This window comes from Topomyia yanbarensis, chromosome 3 (genome assembly GCF_030247195.1).
Source record: "Topomyia yanbarensis strain Yona2022 chromosome 3, ASM3024719v1, whole genome shotgun sequence".
Taxonomy (NCBI): domain Eukaryota; kingdom Metazoa; phylum Arthropoda; class Insecta; order Diptera; family Culicidae; genus Topomyia; species Topomyia yanbarensis.
Window position 1 is genome coordinate 16,563,745 of NC_080672.1, and position 12,405 is coordinate 16,576,149.

The window sequence follows — 12,405 nt, forward strand, 5'->3', positions numbered from 1 at the left end:
GTAGATCGACAGCTTTGGGTCCCGTAACAGACACCACGCCATCGTCTGCAAGTTGTCTTAACGTGCAGGAATTCTCAAGACATTCATCAATGTCGTTGACGTAGAAATTGTATAACAGGGGGCTTAGACATGAGCCCTGGGGAAGGCCCATGTAGCTAAATCGTGATGTCGATAAGTCACCATGCGAAAAATGCATGTGCTTTTCAGACAACAAGTTTAGTAAAAAGTTGTTTAAAGTCGCTGAAAGACCATGCTGGTGCAGCTTCTCTGAAAGAATGTTGATAGAAACTGAATCAAAAGCCCCCTTTATATCTAGGAACACTGATGCCATCTGCTCTTTACTAGCATAGGCCATTTGAATTTCGGTTGAGAGCAACGCAAGACAATCATTCGTCCCTTTGCCTTTGCGAAAGCCAAATTGTGTATCTGACAGTAAGCCGTTTGCTTCGACCCAATTGTCGAGGCGGGATAGGATCATTTTCTCGAACAACTTCCGGATACAAGATAGCATTGAGATCGGTCGATACGAATTGTGGTCGGAGGCTGGTTTTCCTGGTTTTTGGATGGCGATGACCTTCACTTGCCTCCAATCGTGTGGGACAATGTTAGCCTCAAGAAACTTATTAAATAAGTTCAACAAGCGTCCCTTGGCAGAGTCTGGCAGATTCTTCAACAAGTTGAATTTGATTCTGTCTGGCCCTCGATTTTAAATTGTTGAAATTTATTCGAATCCTGTCAAACATTTGCAATATTGTTCTCAGCTTCGGTATGTGTGGACAACTTCCCACTTCCTACTATTTGTTGGATTTTTTATCGTATGCTTTACATGCTCGAGTTGCGACGTTTATGTTGATTTGTTCCAAAATAGCTATGGCCTGCGGTGAACAAAGCTCTTGCGGTATTCCTTCCAATATGTAGGGGCTCTTGTTGAATCAGCTGACATCGGTTTTCATAGCTAGGTAGTCGGACAGGATCTCTCCATGGCAATCAACGGAGCGCGAAAAGTGAAAAGCGACGCTGCACACTTTCAATTCTCTCAACGCCATTATTACAGTTTGGGCTCTACACTTCAGGGCAATATTCTAGAATTGATCGGGATAAAGAGCAGTACAGCGGTTTGAGACAATAAACATCCGTAACGTTTTTGGCTATCCTGAAGATACATCCTAGTGCTCGAGACGCTTTGCCAACTACATAGGAGACTTGTTGTTTAAACGTAAGTTGAGAATCCAGAATCACTCCTAGATCCATCACGTGACTGGCACGTTCGATTTTTGTTTCTAGTAGTCGGTAGTTAAAATAAATCGAATCCTTCTTCCGCGAAAAAAGATATTACCGAGCGCTTCTTCACATACATGCAGTTCGTATTGCACCAATCAGCAAAGACTTGAAGCTGCTGTTGGAGAACTCTGCAATCTTCAATTGAACGAATTAGGTGAAAAATCTTTAGGTCATCCGCGAAGGATAATCGTGGAGTCTTCTGAATTAGATGTACATCATTGAAGTATATCAGAAACATCAACGGTCCCAAGTGGCTTCCTCGAGGTATTCCAGACGTAGAAGTGAATGTAGGAGTCTGGAATTCTTCTATGACAACCGCTATCTCTCGGTCAGTGAGATAGGACCAAAACCACTGCAAAATACTACCATTTATTCCAAATCTCTCCATTTGCGCTATTGCGATATCGTGGTTTATCTTATCGAAAGCGGAAGATAAGTCGGTGTAAACAACGTCGGTTTGAGCGTTCATTGAAAAAGAATGTGTAGCTTCTTCCGAAGTTGGATGCCGAGTCTGTCCAGTTTCATCATATCAAGATAGAGATACCGATAAAAGGGCTAAATTCAACAGTCTAAATGATGCACTCAAATAAATCCTCGAGACATACACATTTGATTTTAGTTCGAAGCAAAATACATTATTTATAATAGAACCTTCTTTGGCTGTAGAGCAATGAGAAAAGTTTTTCAAAAAATCTAGTGGTATAGCGAACGAACAGCGGTCAAAATCAAAAACGAATAATAGACTCTACATTTTGATAAAGGTAGACGTGTCTATCTTTACTGTGACGATCAAAAGTGTACGTCGGTTGTCACGGTAAAGATAGACACGTCTACCTTTATCAGGACACATGTTAGTGAACTCGGGTGATTCGCAGTTATTCTGCCTAAGCTCGACCCTCATTAACAGAAGACAAAGATTAAGCCCGTACGATATTAAGCCTGTTCTAATGACCCTGCCACTTCTAGTTTTCCGATCCGTTTACTTCACATCCTTGCTCTCACTTGAGTACTATGGCTCTAAGTTTCATAACTTTCCCTACCCAGTAATCTCTAGCTAATTGAATGTCGTTAAAATCTAATACTTAGTTATAATTCCTTCTTGGACTTGGAATAGATTTGTGCATTTTTGCGTTAGGCACTGTGTTACAATCGCTCAGATAATACTTCCGTAAACTCCAATAGTTTTTATGGATCAACTCAGATCGTCTTTCGTGAATAACGCCATCTGATGACAGAATCTCCAATATTTTGTTGTCTGCAACTTCAACCCTTTGTTGGCCAAAATTGAAACAGAGTGTCAGAGTGGCATGGAGAACAAATATCTGACGCAAAAAATAATTTTTTAGTCATCCTACTATGCATCTGGTTACATCTGTTTGATTCTAAGTCTCCATAGTTCAATAGTGCCCGAGTGGATAGTGTCTTATCTACTGGGCAATCTCCTATATAACAAATAGCATGGAATGGCGTGATCAAACCGAACGAATCACAAGTTAAAATGGAAAGATTTGAACTCAACGGTGGCAATTGGAAACGGTTTCCGATTCTACCTCATTGACCGAGAGATACTGATTGTCAGGCACTCGTGTGTATCTACGTCAGGAATACCCCAAGGAAGCCACTTAGGACCGTTGATGTTTGTGATTTTACTTCAACTATGAGAATCTGGTGCCGAAGACTTTTCGACTGTCCTTCATAGACGATCTATAGATATTTCATCTGATCCGCTCACTGCACATTTCACCAGCTTCAATCCTTCGCTGCCTGGTAGGAAGTGCTTATGTGTTGTATATATGAACGGTGTTAACTTGGACCGGACTAAAAGACATTGTATTGATAAAATATGAACCGCAGCATCCTTTGCGTTATAATTCGAACTCATTTTTTTTCCACAATTCGTACTTATTATAACATCTCAAATCTGGTAAAAGCCGAAGGAATTCTTCATCCAGTGCTATAATTATCTCAATTTTCGAAATTATGCCGCATAGATTATGCCGCAAGGCCTTTGTCCGATCTGACTTAACACCGACCATATGCAAACACAAACCTACTTGATTTTACGTCAGCCTGCATTTTGCAGATCGAAGAAAACGTACAAATTTATGTAGTGTACACTAGGGTGGGGCACGATTTTATGGAAAAACCCAAACTTGGTCGCATCAAACCAACACAAATCTTTTTTGATTCCATTTGGGCAAAATTTAGGATCGATTTGCTATGACCCATTCGTATGGGAAAAACTACTTTTTGGCATTTTCATTTCTATAGACCCCAGATTTATCTAAAAAATATAACCTATAATGTAAATGTCCAGGATATGTATGTATGGTGCTGAAATTTTCCTAAAATGTTATAGCTATTCAAAGTCCCATGGATCGAACTAAATGCAAAATCTCAGTGTACCAATGGAAGGTAGATTCCATGGTGAAATTATACCGTAGTTTTTTTTGTTTTACCAAATCAAATCAATCAGTCAGATCAATTATTCAAAAGCAATTTCATGGACGATGAAAGTTTCGGTGCAGCAGGAGTGGGGGATATAACACCAGAGTTTCGCATGGAATATTATTGAATTTGAATATCCAGGTGATTTATTCAAAAACTTTTGATATTTTGTTTTGGAAGGATGATCTTTTCGATGTTGCTCGATCAACCAAAACGAATGTTACTGTTGTTGAAATCATAAATCAGTTTCTTGCCTCGTTCAGTCACATCAAAGCATTGAACGCATTGAAATGAAAACGCATTGCATTGAAAAAACCATCTTAGATATCGATTGCATTATCGACTTTACTACCATTGATCTAAACGAGGGTAGAAGAGATACACTGTGACGCTATTCTTCAAATGTATTTGAATAATTCACCAGAATAAACTAACACGCCAATATTTCAGTCATTTTAGCCCGAACCTTTTTAAGTGTATGATACACCACCACACTCAAGCGTCCACCCCTTTCATCATCTAACTACTTCCGTGAAAATGGGTTAATGCTTTTGTAACAGTTATCCGAACATACCAATTGAGTAAAACAAAAAACTATAAACTTATTTCAATTTCAAGTCTGACTACCTAAGAGGCGAATGACCTTAAGGTTAAAACCTCTATAATCGAAATAAAAAAAAGTCTGACTACCAATGGAACACCGGCAGTGCTGTTAAAATAAAAATTCCAATACACATTCCTATGCAAACTTCAAACACACAGCGTGCTTAGAGAAATTAATAGCTTCTCTTATTTCGTATTGAAAACCACAGGTAAGAAGGAATAGATTCGGTCACCCGAATTTTCGCAAAACGAACGCCGTTGGAAATAGCTGAAGAAAAGCTTCTCCCTGTTTCGAACTAAACGGATCGAACCTCTCTGTATTTCGACAAGAAATTTGTATTCGGGGATAGATCGTGTAGACGTATATCAATTTTGTTATCATCCATATAAACGTAGATCTTGATTCTTACATTGTCGTGCTCAACAACGTGTTGCATGCTGTTATCGCTAGAAGGTGTTGGACGTTATCTGTACATTATGGAGGTGGTCAAATTGGTTGACGGTGACTGCCGTAAGCCTAAGCTACACTTCAATAAATGTACACACTTCGCGATCACTAGAGACGATTGCCAATATTTAAAAAAACGGACAGTGATTTGTACCGAAGATAGCCCACCTTTTGCTGGTGAACCTCACTCATCACGAAAAAACGATCGCTACCATAAGAATGAAGATAAAGATGCTTTTTTGTCACACTGGCTTAGGGCGACTGTTGATTTCCAATTGCTTTGCTCGCTTATATCAATGGCTCGGGTAGATGTAGGCAGTAGTTCATGCGTCATTCGTTCGCTTTACTGATAACAAGTGGATTTTTAGCTACTGGTCAAATCGAGATGAGAAAGTAGACTGGCGTACTTGATTTTAGTATGAATTAGTACAAATCACAAAAGAAATTCAGTACATCGAAAAAGCCAGATAAATCCAGCATAATTTTAGAAATGAATCTACTACAATTATCTTAGAATTCATAAAGTTAGTGTGAACAATGCACAAATAATTTTCAAAATAGAATTTTCTATTCGTTTTGGAGGACTGTTCATGTTTATCATATATTAACACAAGCTACTGAACCTGACATTGCATCATACGAACTCCAGAGTATTTTAAACAAAGTATGTCGTATAAAATCGTGAAAATCTTTCTATGTTTATCTAGTATTTCAACGGGAATTCGAAAAACACTTTGATTGGTAATTATCAATCAAAGTGTTTTTCGAATTCCCGTTGAAATGCTAGATAAACATAGAAAGGTTTTCACGACCGCAAGTTCAACTTAAATATATTGCTTAAAATCTTGACCAAAACACGATTTTCCTAAAAAAAATTGTAAAACGCTAAGATGATCCAGAACCAACTCACAAATAACATTCAAACTCACATTTAACCAAAATATTTAGATTCACGAATGAAAAAAAATATGCATTTATTTATACAATTATATTTGTTTGATCATTGTGATTTCAAAATATAACTCACCTTGAATAAAGAACCTCTTTTATTACATCTGAACTCAACCAATGATCCACTCAGAAAGTTACAAAATTAATCACATATTCTTCAATTTGTTATTCTCCAAACAAACGGTCTCTTCTCCGTCATCACACTCTTACCGGTCACTGTTACGACACAACCATCAAACTTCCAAATCGAAATAACAACAATAAAACATTATAAACGCCTTCTAACGTCGCTACTACGCGGGTCCGAACGAACGCCTTTCGAACAAAACGCAGCACAAATCCAAGTCATTCAAACTGGAACTGAAAAAGAAGCTTATCAAAGTAGGCGACCAAAGCACCCTCTTCATTACAGCTGGATGCTAAAAACCATACTTTCAAAGACAGTGAATCGCACACTTATTTTTTTCCTGCCTGCGTCGTAGTTTTTTTTTTGTTTCTCTGCGTGGCCTATCGCCAAAACTAATCTTCATATTTCATTCAAGCACTAGCACGCGCGTTCCAGAATAAGTGATTAGGGTGGGGGCGTCAAAATCTTCCCAATTGAGGAGTCCGTTCCAAATACACACTCACTCACTTTTTTCTGTTCATACTGTCATGAAAATTTCTTCCAAAAATCGATCTTCCCCAAGGCACCAGACTGAAGTATCACTCATTTCTCAATGGTTCCAACCCAAAAAAAAGTTCTTACGGGACGCGAAACAGGTGTTCACCGGTCGATTTGCTGTTGTTGGTGTCTTTCACTTCGAAGCGCGCGCGCGTGAAATACTCTACACTGGCACAACCGACCGCATACGATCAGCGCATGTGCTACGCGAACCAACTCGAAACCCGCACTGAGTCCACGTCCGAGCAGTTGGGACCGTCGAAGCCACTACCACCACGCACGGTTGCTGCTGCTGCTAAACCACTTGAGCAGAACAAGCGAAGCCTCGCTCGCGGAATGCCAAGTGGCCTCTCGTGCAGCGCTCGAAAAGCTCTTCTAGTGCGAGTTCGTCTCTTCAACTGCCAGCAAGCAACACAGCAACGTGGATTGCTGCGATCGTTCAAACGTTCTCTCAAGCCGAAACTGCGGTCGGGCTCTCGCGCTGCGCTACGGCGCTGCTGTCATATGCTCTGGCTCGGTCTGGCTTGCTGCTGATGAGGCGCCGACTGTACTACTACTGTTGACCATGTCCAACGTGTACGTTGGGCATGTTTTTGCTTGTTTTATGCTGCAAACTTTAGGCGCATTAACCAACGAGTGTAAAGGGTTAAATTGATACTAAAAATATCCGTTTTGTAGGACAGGGGGGGGGGGGGGACACCAGGACTCGCGATGTGGCGGATCGTCCGACTTTTATTGAACTCAGATTGCTCCTCCAGAAGAACTCTCGGCCGATATGCCGACACTCTACTCTATAGTTAAGTTAAAAGGCGATTGACCAACAGGCGTACCTGTCATTAAATACTTGAACAAATAACCTATCAATCAAATTTCCAAATAATCGATACCTTCAATCATCCCAACCAGGTGTCCGCCGTTTCCTATCAAACAATGTACGGAACTCGACAAAAATTGCGACCTTCTGATGTGAATCAATCAATGAAAAACTTGGCTGTGAAAGTTACTAAATATCAAACCATAATCCGCCCAAACATAATCACAAAATTATCACCAGCGGGAATTAAACGTAGAAAGTTAATTTGATCGCTGCAATTTTCGTACCAAACAACACCATATACAATCAACACCATATACTTAATTCATCGGCTTCGGCAAATCATCATCAAAAAGTTAATGGCTACGTTTGCCGTCGTCACTGGCTAATTGATAGTACGCGTGCTCCTTGACCATCACGCTGGCTGGCTACCGATGGCATAAATGACAACAGAAAATGCATCAGGTTAAGACATTAACCGTGAGCAGAAAAAAAACGCAAAAAGTTAATTATTTGTGAAACCATGACAACATGAACCAATCGAAAGCATTGGCGAGCGGTAATCTAGTGTTCATAAAATACTCAAGCAAGCCATGCTTTGTTATGCTTCGCGACACGTGCGTTGCTAGGTAAATTCACAAGCCGGACACCTGTTCAGTGGCACAAAATTGAAGTACCGTGAGATCGGTTGCGAAGCTTTCAATACTCAATGTTCGAGAGTGAGAAACGGTTGGCTCGTAAACAGGAGAGAGCTTTTTGTTTTGCCGCCGCTCTATGTTCTCCAGTGAGTTGTAGTTTTTACATTTCTTACAAAAGAAATGTATAGGATTCGCTCAAACTTTGACAACTTTTTCCGAGGCCCGGAGGGCCGAGTCTCATATACCAATCGACTCAGCTCGACAAATTGAGACAATGTCTGTATGTGTGTGTGTGTGTGTGTATGTGTGTATGTATGTATGTACAAAATGTCATGTAATTATCTCAGCAATGGCTGAACCGATCTTAATGAAATTAGTTTCAAATGAAAGGCCTAACATTGCCATTTGACACTATTATTTTTGATTTTCGATATGTTGTTTACTTTTTGAGATATGGGCGATTTTGTCAAAACACAGCAGGTTTTTTGCAAATAACTTTCAAACGACATAATTTTGTCCCACAAACTGCACACAAATGGAAAGCTTGTAAAAATACCTTTCTAACAAGCTATAGATTGTCTAAATCCGTGCACGAGCGGCGGAGATATTAGACATTTTGTATTTTTAGTCCTCGCTTACCAATTTCCACTAATTAAAAATGAGATTGTTTCATACTTCATTTATTTTTTACTGGTGATTTAGGGGCAAAACTAAACCGATTTTGAATATCGGGGTATGAAAACACATCTACGTGATTCAAGGAATTCGATGTTGAGAACATTTTGTGAATTACCTTTATAATAAAAGAACTATTTCTCAAAAATCAATATATAAGTTCACTTCAAAGATAAAATAATGCGTTGATAAAGAAACAGTGAGTTCTAGTATTTATTCCTTGGATTAGGCATTGCGTTCAATCATGAGGTAAATGTTGGATGGTATATCAATACACAGATCAACAAGTAATTCACCTAGTAGTGAGATAAAAGATTTCTAATATAATTATACTTGTGGCGTCACCGAAAGCAACTGTATGTTTGAAGCCCAAAAATCTAGCGAAAATTTAGCTCTTTTGCAAGATTTAGGTTATACTGGTTATGGAGCAAAAATTACTACTTACATTATTTATGATAAGAATGTAAGAATCAATATATCATAATAATATACCTATAAAAATAATGTCACTGCATTAACCATCATTTGCCATTCCTCACACGCCCCCCCCCTCTCTCTCTCTCTCTCTCTCTCTCTCTCTTTTTCTCTCTCTGTCTCTCTTCTATCGCATCTATCTAGCTATTGCTGTATGCATTTCTAAGTTGTGTGATAAGATCTTCTGCCAATCTGAAATATTTGTTAATTGTAATTGCGAAGGTTTGAGAAAACAAAACTATTTTTTGTCTGCTGCTACATCAACTCAACTTTAATTCAATTGTATTCAAAAGCCTGTTTCTACACTAAAATTAAGGAAATTCATGGCTATATCAGAAAAATATTTGGCTTAATTGGGTAATATGGAAGATTGATGATGGAAATTTTCAAAAGAAAAATCAACGTTTCGAAGACAAAATACATGAGAGGAAGAGGTTCTAGAGACGACAATGTGAACCTCCCACCCGAGTTCGGATTGACGGTGACGAAATCGAGATGGTCGACGAATTCATGTATTTGGGCTCACTGGTAACCGACGACAATGATAACAGCAGAGAAATTCAGAGACGGATCTTAGCGGGAAATCGTGCCTACGTTGGACTCCAGAGGACACCCTGGTCGAACAAAATTCGCCACCACACGAAGTTGATTAGATCGGTGGTCCTCTACGGCCACGAGACCTGGACTATGCTCGTGGAGGACCAACGCCTTGGAGTTTTCGAACGAAAGATGTTGCGTACCATCTATGGTGGCGTGCAGATGGAAGACGGAACGTTGCGCAGGCGAATGAACCATGAGTTGTATCAGCTGCACATTCGTTGTATTGGTACGAACTTTCATGAAAAATAACGGATCAAAGACCAAAAATATCCACAAATTAGATCCAGGAAAAGAAGTCTCCCAAAGTACCCACTCTCGATGGGGGATATACTGAGTAGTTTGAACCATTTCTTTTTCACAATATTGGTCTGTATAGGACTTATTTATCCATATTTCCTGCACGAGAATTCCGAACGAAACAATACAAACACGCTTTTATGCAATCGACATAGCCTAGACATTTCACACTATTTACTTCAATGCAAATAAAAACTTTGAAATATCTACCTGTCTCATTCACGAATCGCATTCTCCCTCTATCGTTCTCTGTTCAAGGGGCTTGAAAGCACATGTGACCTTGTCTCACTTTACTATATTCAATTGCGCGTTAAAATACTGGACCAGTAAATTCTGTTCTGCACATAAATCTTTTTTCGGGAATATGTGACCAAAAAGTAAACTTTGAATTCGTCAAGTAAAGAAGCATGAAAACAAAAAGATGGAAGCCCTAGAAAGTCCATTGCATATTTATTAGCCTTTTCTCAGAAGATGGGATTTTCAAGAACATTTCAAAACTTTCTGATGCAATGGTTTTCAAATTCGTACAATTCGGTTTATTCATTTTCTTTATTCAAAAATGTGTTTGGCTTCAAATATATGACCTTTTAATTTTAATTAATTATTTCATTCCGCATCTTTTTATTCATTTTGTTCATCTGCGTCCATTTTACTTATTTTATTCGTTTCATTCTTTGGATTCACTCTGATCCGTTTACTCTTTTTGTGCATTTTACTCATATCATTCATTTAACTTATTTTATTCATTGCTTTCATTGTATGTATTTTATTAATTTTTTCCAGTTTATTCATTTTGTTCAGTTTCTTCATTTTAATAATCTGACTACTTTTTCAGTTTTAATCATTTCATCCAAATAATTTAATTGATTCAATTTATTTCTTTATATTAATTTATAACCTTTTACTGTTGTTCAATTTTTCATTTTAATCAATGCATTTAATTCTGCTCATTTTCTTCTTTTTATTCATTTTATCACTTCAGCTCATTTTGTTTATTTGATTCGTTTGTTTTATTTATGCATTTCATTTATTTTTTACTTTATTCGTTTTGTTCATCCATTCTTTTTATTCATTTGATCCATTTCATTAATTCATTCATCATGTATTCACTGGATGAATTAAATCAATTTGATTCATTTAGTTCATTTGATTCATGTGATTCATTTGATTTATTTGATTGATTTAAATCATTTGATTCATTTGATTCATTTGAATCATTTGAATCATTTGAATCATTTGAATCATTTGATTCATTTGATTCATTTGATTCATTTGATTTATTTGATTTATTTGATTGATTTAATTCATTTGATTCATTTGATTCATTTGATTTATTTGATTTATTTGATTGATTTAATTCATTTGATTCATTTGATTCATTTGATTTATCTGATTTATCCGATTCATTTTATTCATATCTTTAATTTTATGCATTTCATGTTCAGTCATTCGTTTTATTTCATTCAATTTGTTAGTATGAGTCAATTTATTCTATTAATCTTATAACTATTTCTAAATATAATCTTAATTTTTATGTAATAACCTAATCTAATTTGATTCGTGTATGTAGTGTAATATCAAAATTATAATGATTTCCATTACTTTTTCTACTCATTTTATGAATTTAAAAACCTATTGTTTCATTTTTTGCTTTGCTTTTTTATTTCGGTCGTTTTGTTGATTTGTATAATTTATTCAGTTTATTCGAGATTTTATTCGTGCAAGACTAGAAACTGTTTTCATCCCACCTCTAATTGGGTGCCTACTTCTCGTGAGTTCTGCAAACTAATCCAATAGTGAAATGTGTAAGAAATGTCTCATCTCACTGCTAGGTGGATTAAATCGGTTTTTAACATTAAACCAAGCATAATTTGAGGCAAGAAAAAGACAGAAGCAGTGAATGTTGAATTGCATCAGAAAACGTAAAGCACGATCGCTGTAAAGTCGCTGATTGTCCGACTGCATTTATTGAAATAAAAAAAAACCCAGTTTCTGTTTTGCATTCATGTGTCCGATTAATCGACCCTAGGATAAGATGGGATCCGCTCTAAAAAAAAGGCTGAAACGATGCGGATAACGTAATAAATGCACTCTGCTGGTATGAATGAAAGATCTACCGGGAATGGCGACTGGTGCAGCAATCATGCTGTCGAAGAAGCCAGGAAAGGTGAAACGAGTGTCATTAACGTCTGGAATGAATTTAAATTAGTACTTATTTATTTTTAAACGAGTCGTAAAATGATTGTGCTTCACGTATGGTTGAATGGTTCGTTGGTAGCATATCAAATTGTTCGTTTTGTTGGGAAAAGGCGATCCTCGTGCAGGGTAGTGGAATCTTCTCTCAAGGTACAAACATTCTTTAAAATCGATTCGTCAAACTTTAATGTTCGCATAAGAACAAGAAAAAGAATGTATCTACCAGCTATTCTATTCAATGATATGCCAAATATGTTGAAACAACCAGTATATAACATGTGGTCATAGGTCAGTAATGTTGTCTGAGCGTAACGTT

At 37.5% G+C, this 12,405-nt stretch overlaps 1 protein-coding gene across 1 annotated transcript in view; it reads right to left on the reverse strand.

Annotated features, from left to right (window-relative positions):
* LOC131692925 (uncharacterized) overlaps nt 1–6,634 on the reverse strand; it is a 111,510-nt gene extending 104,876 nt beyond the window's left edge. The window contains exon 1 of the mRNA XM_058980335.1: nt 5,808–6,634. The gene's annotated coding sequence lies outside the window, so the exon portion shown is untranslated. The remainder of the gene's footprint in view (nt 1–5,807) is intronic.
* Between the last annotated feature and the right edge of the window lie 5,771 nt (nt 6,635–12,405).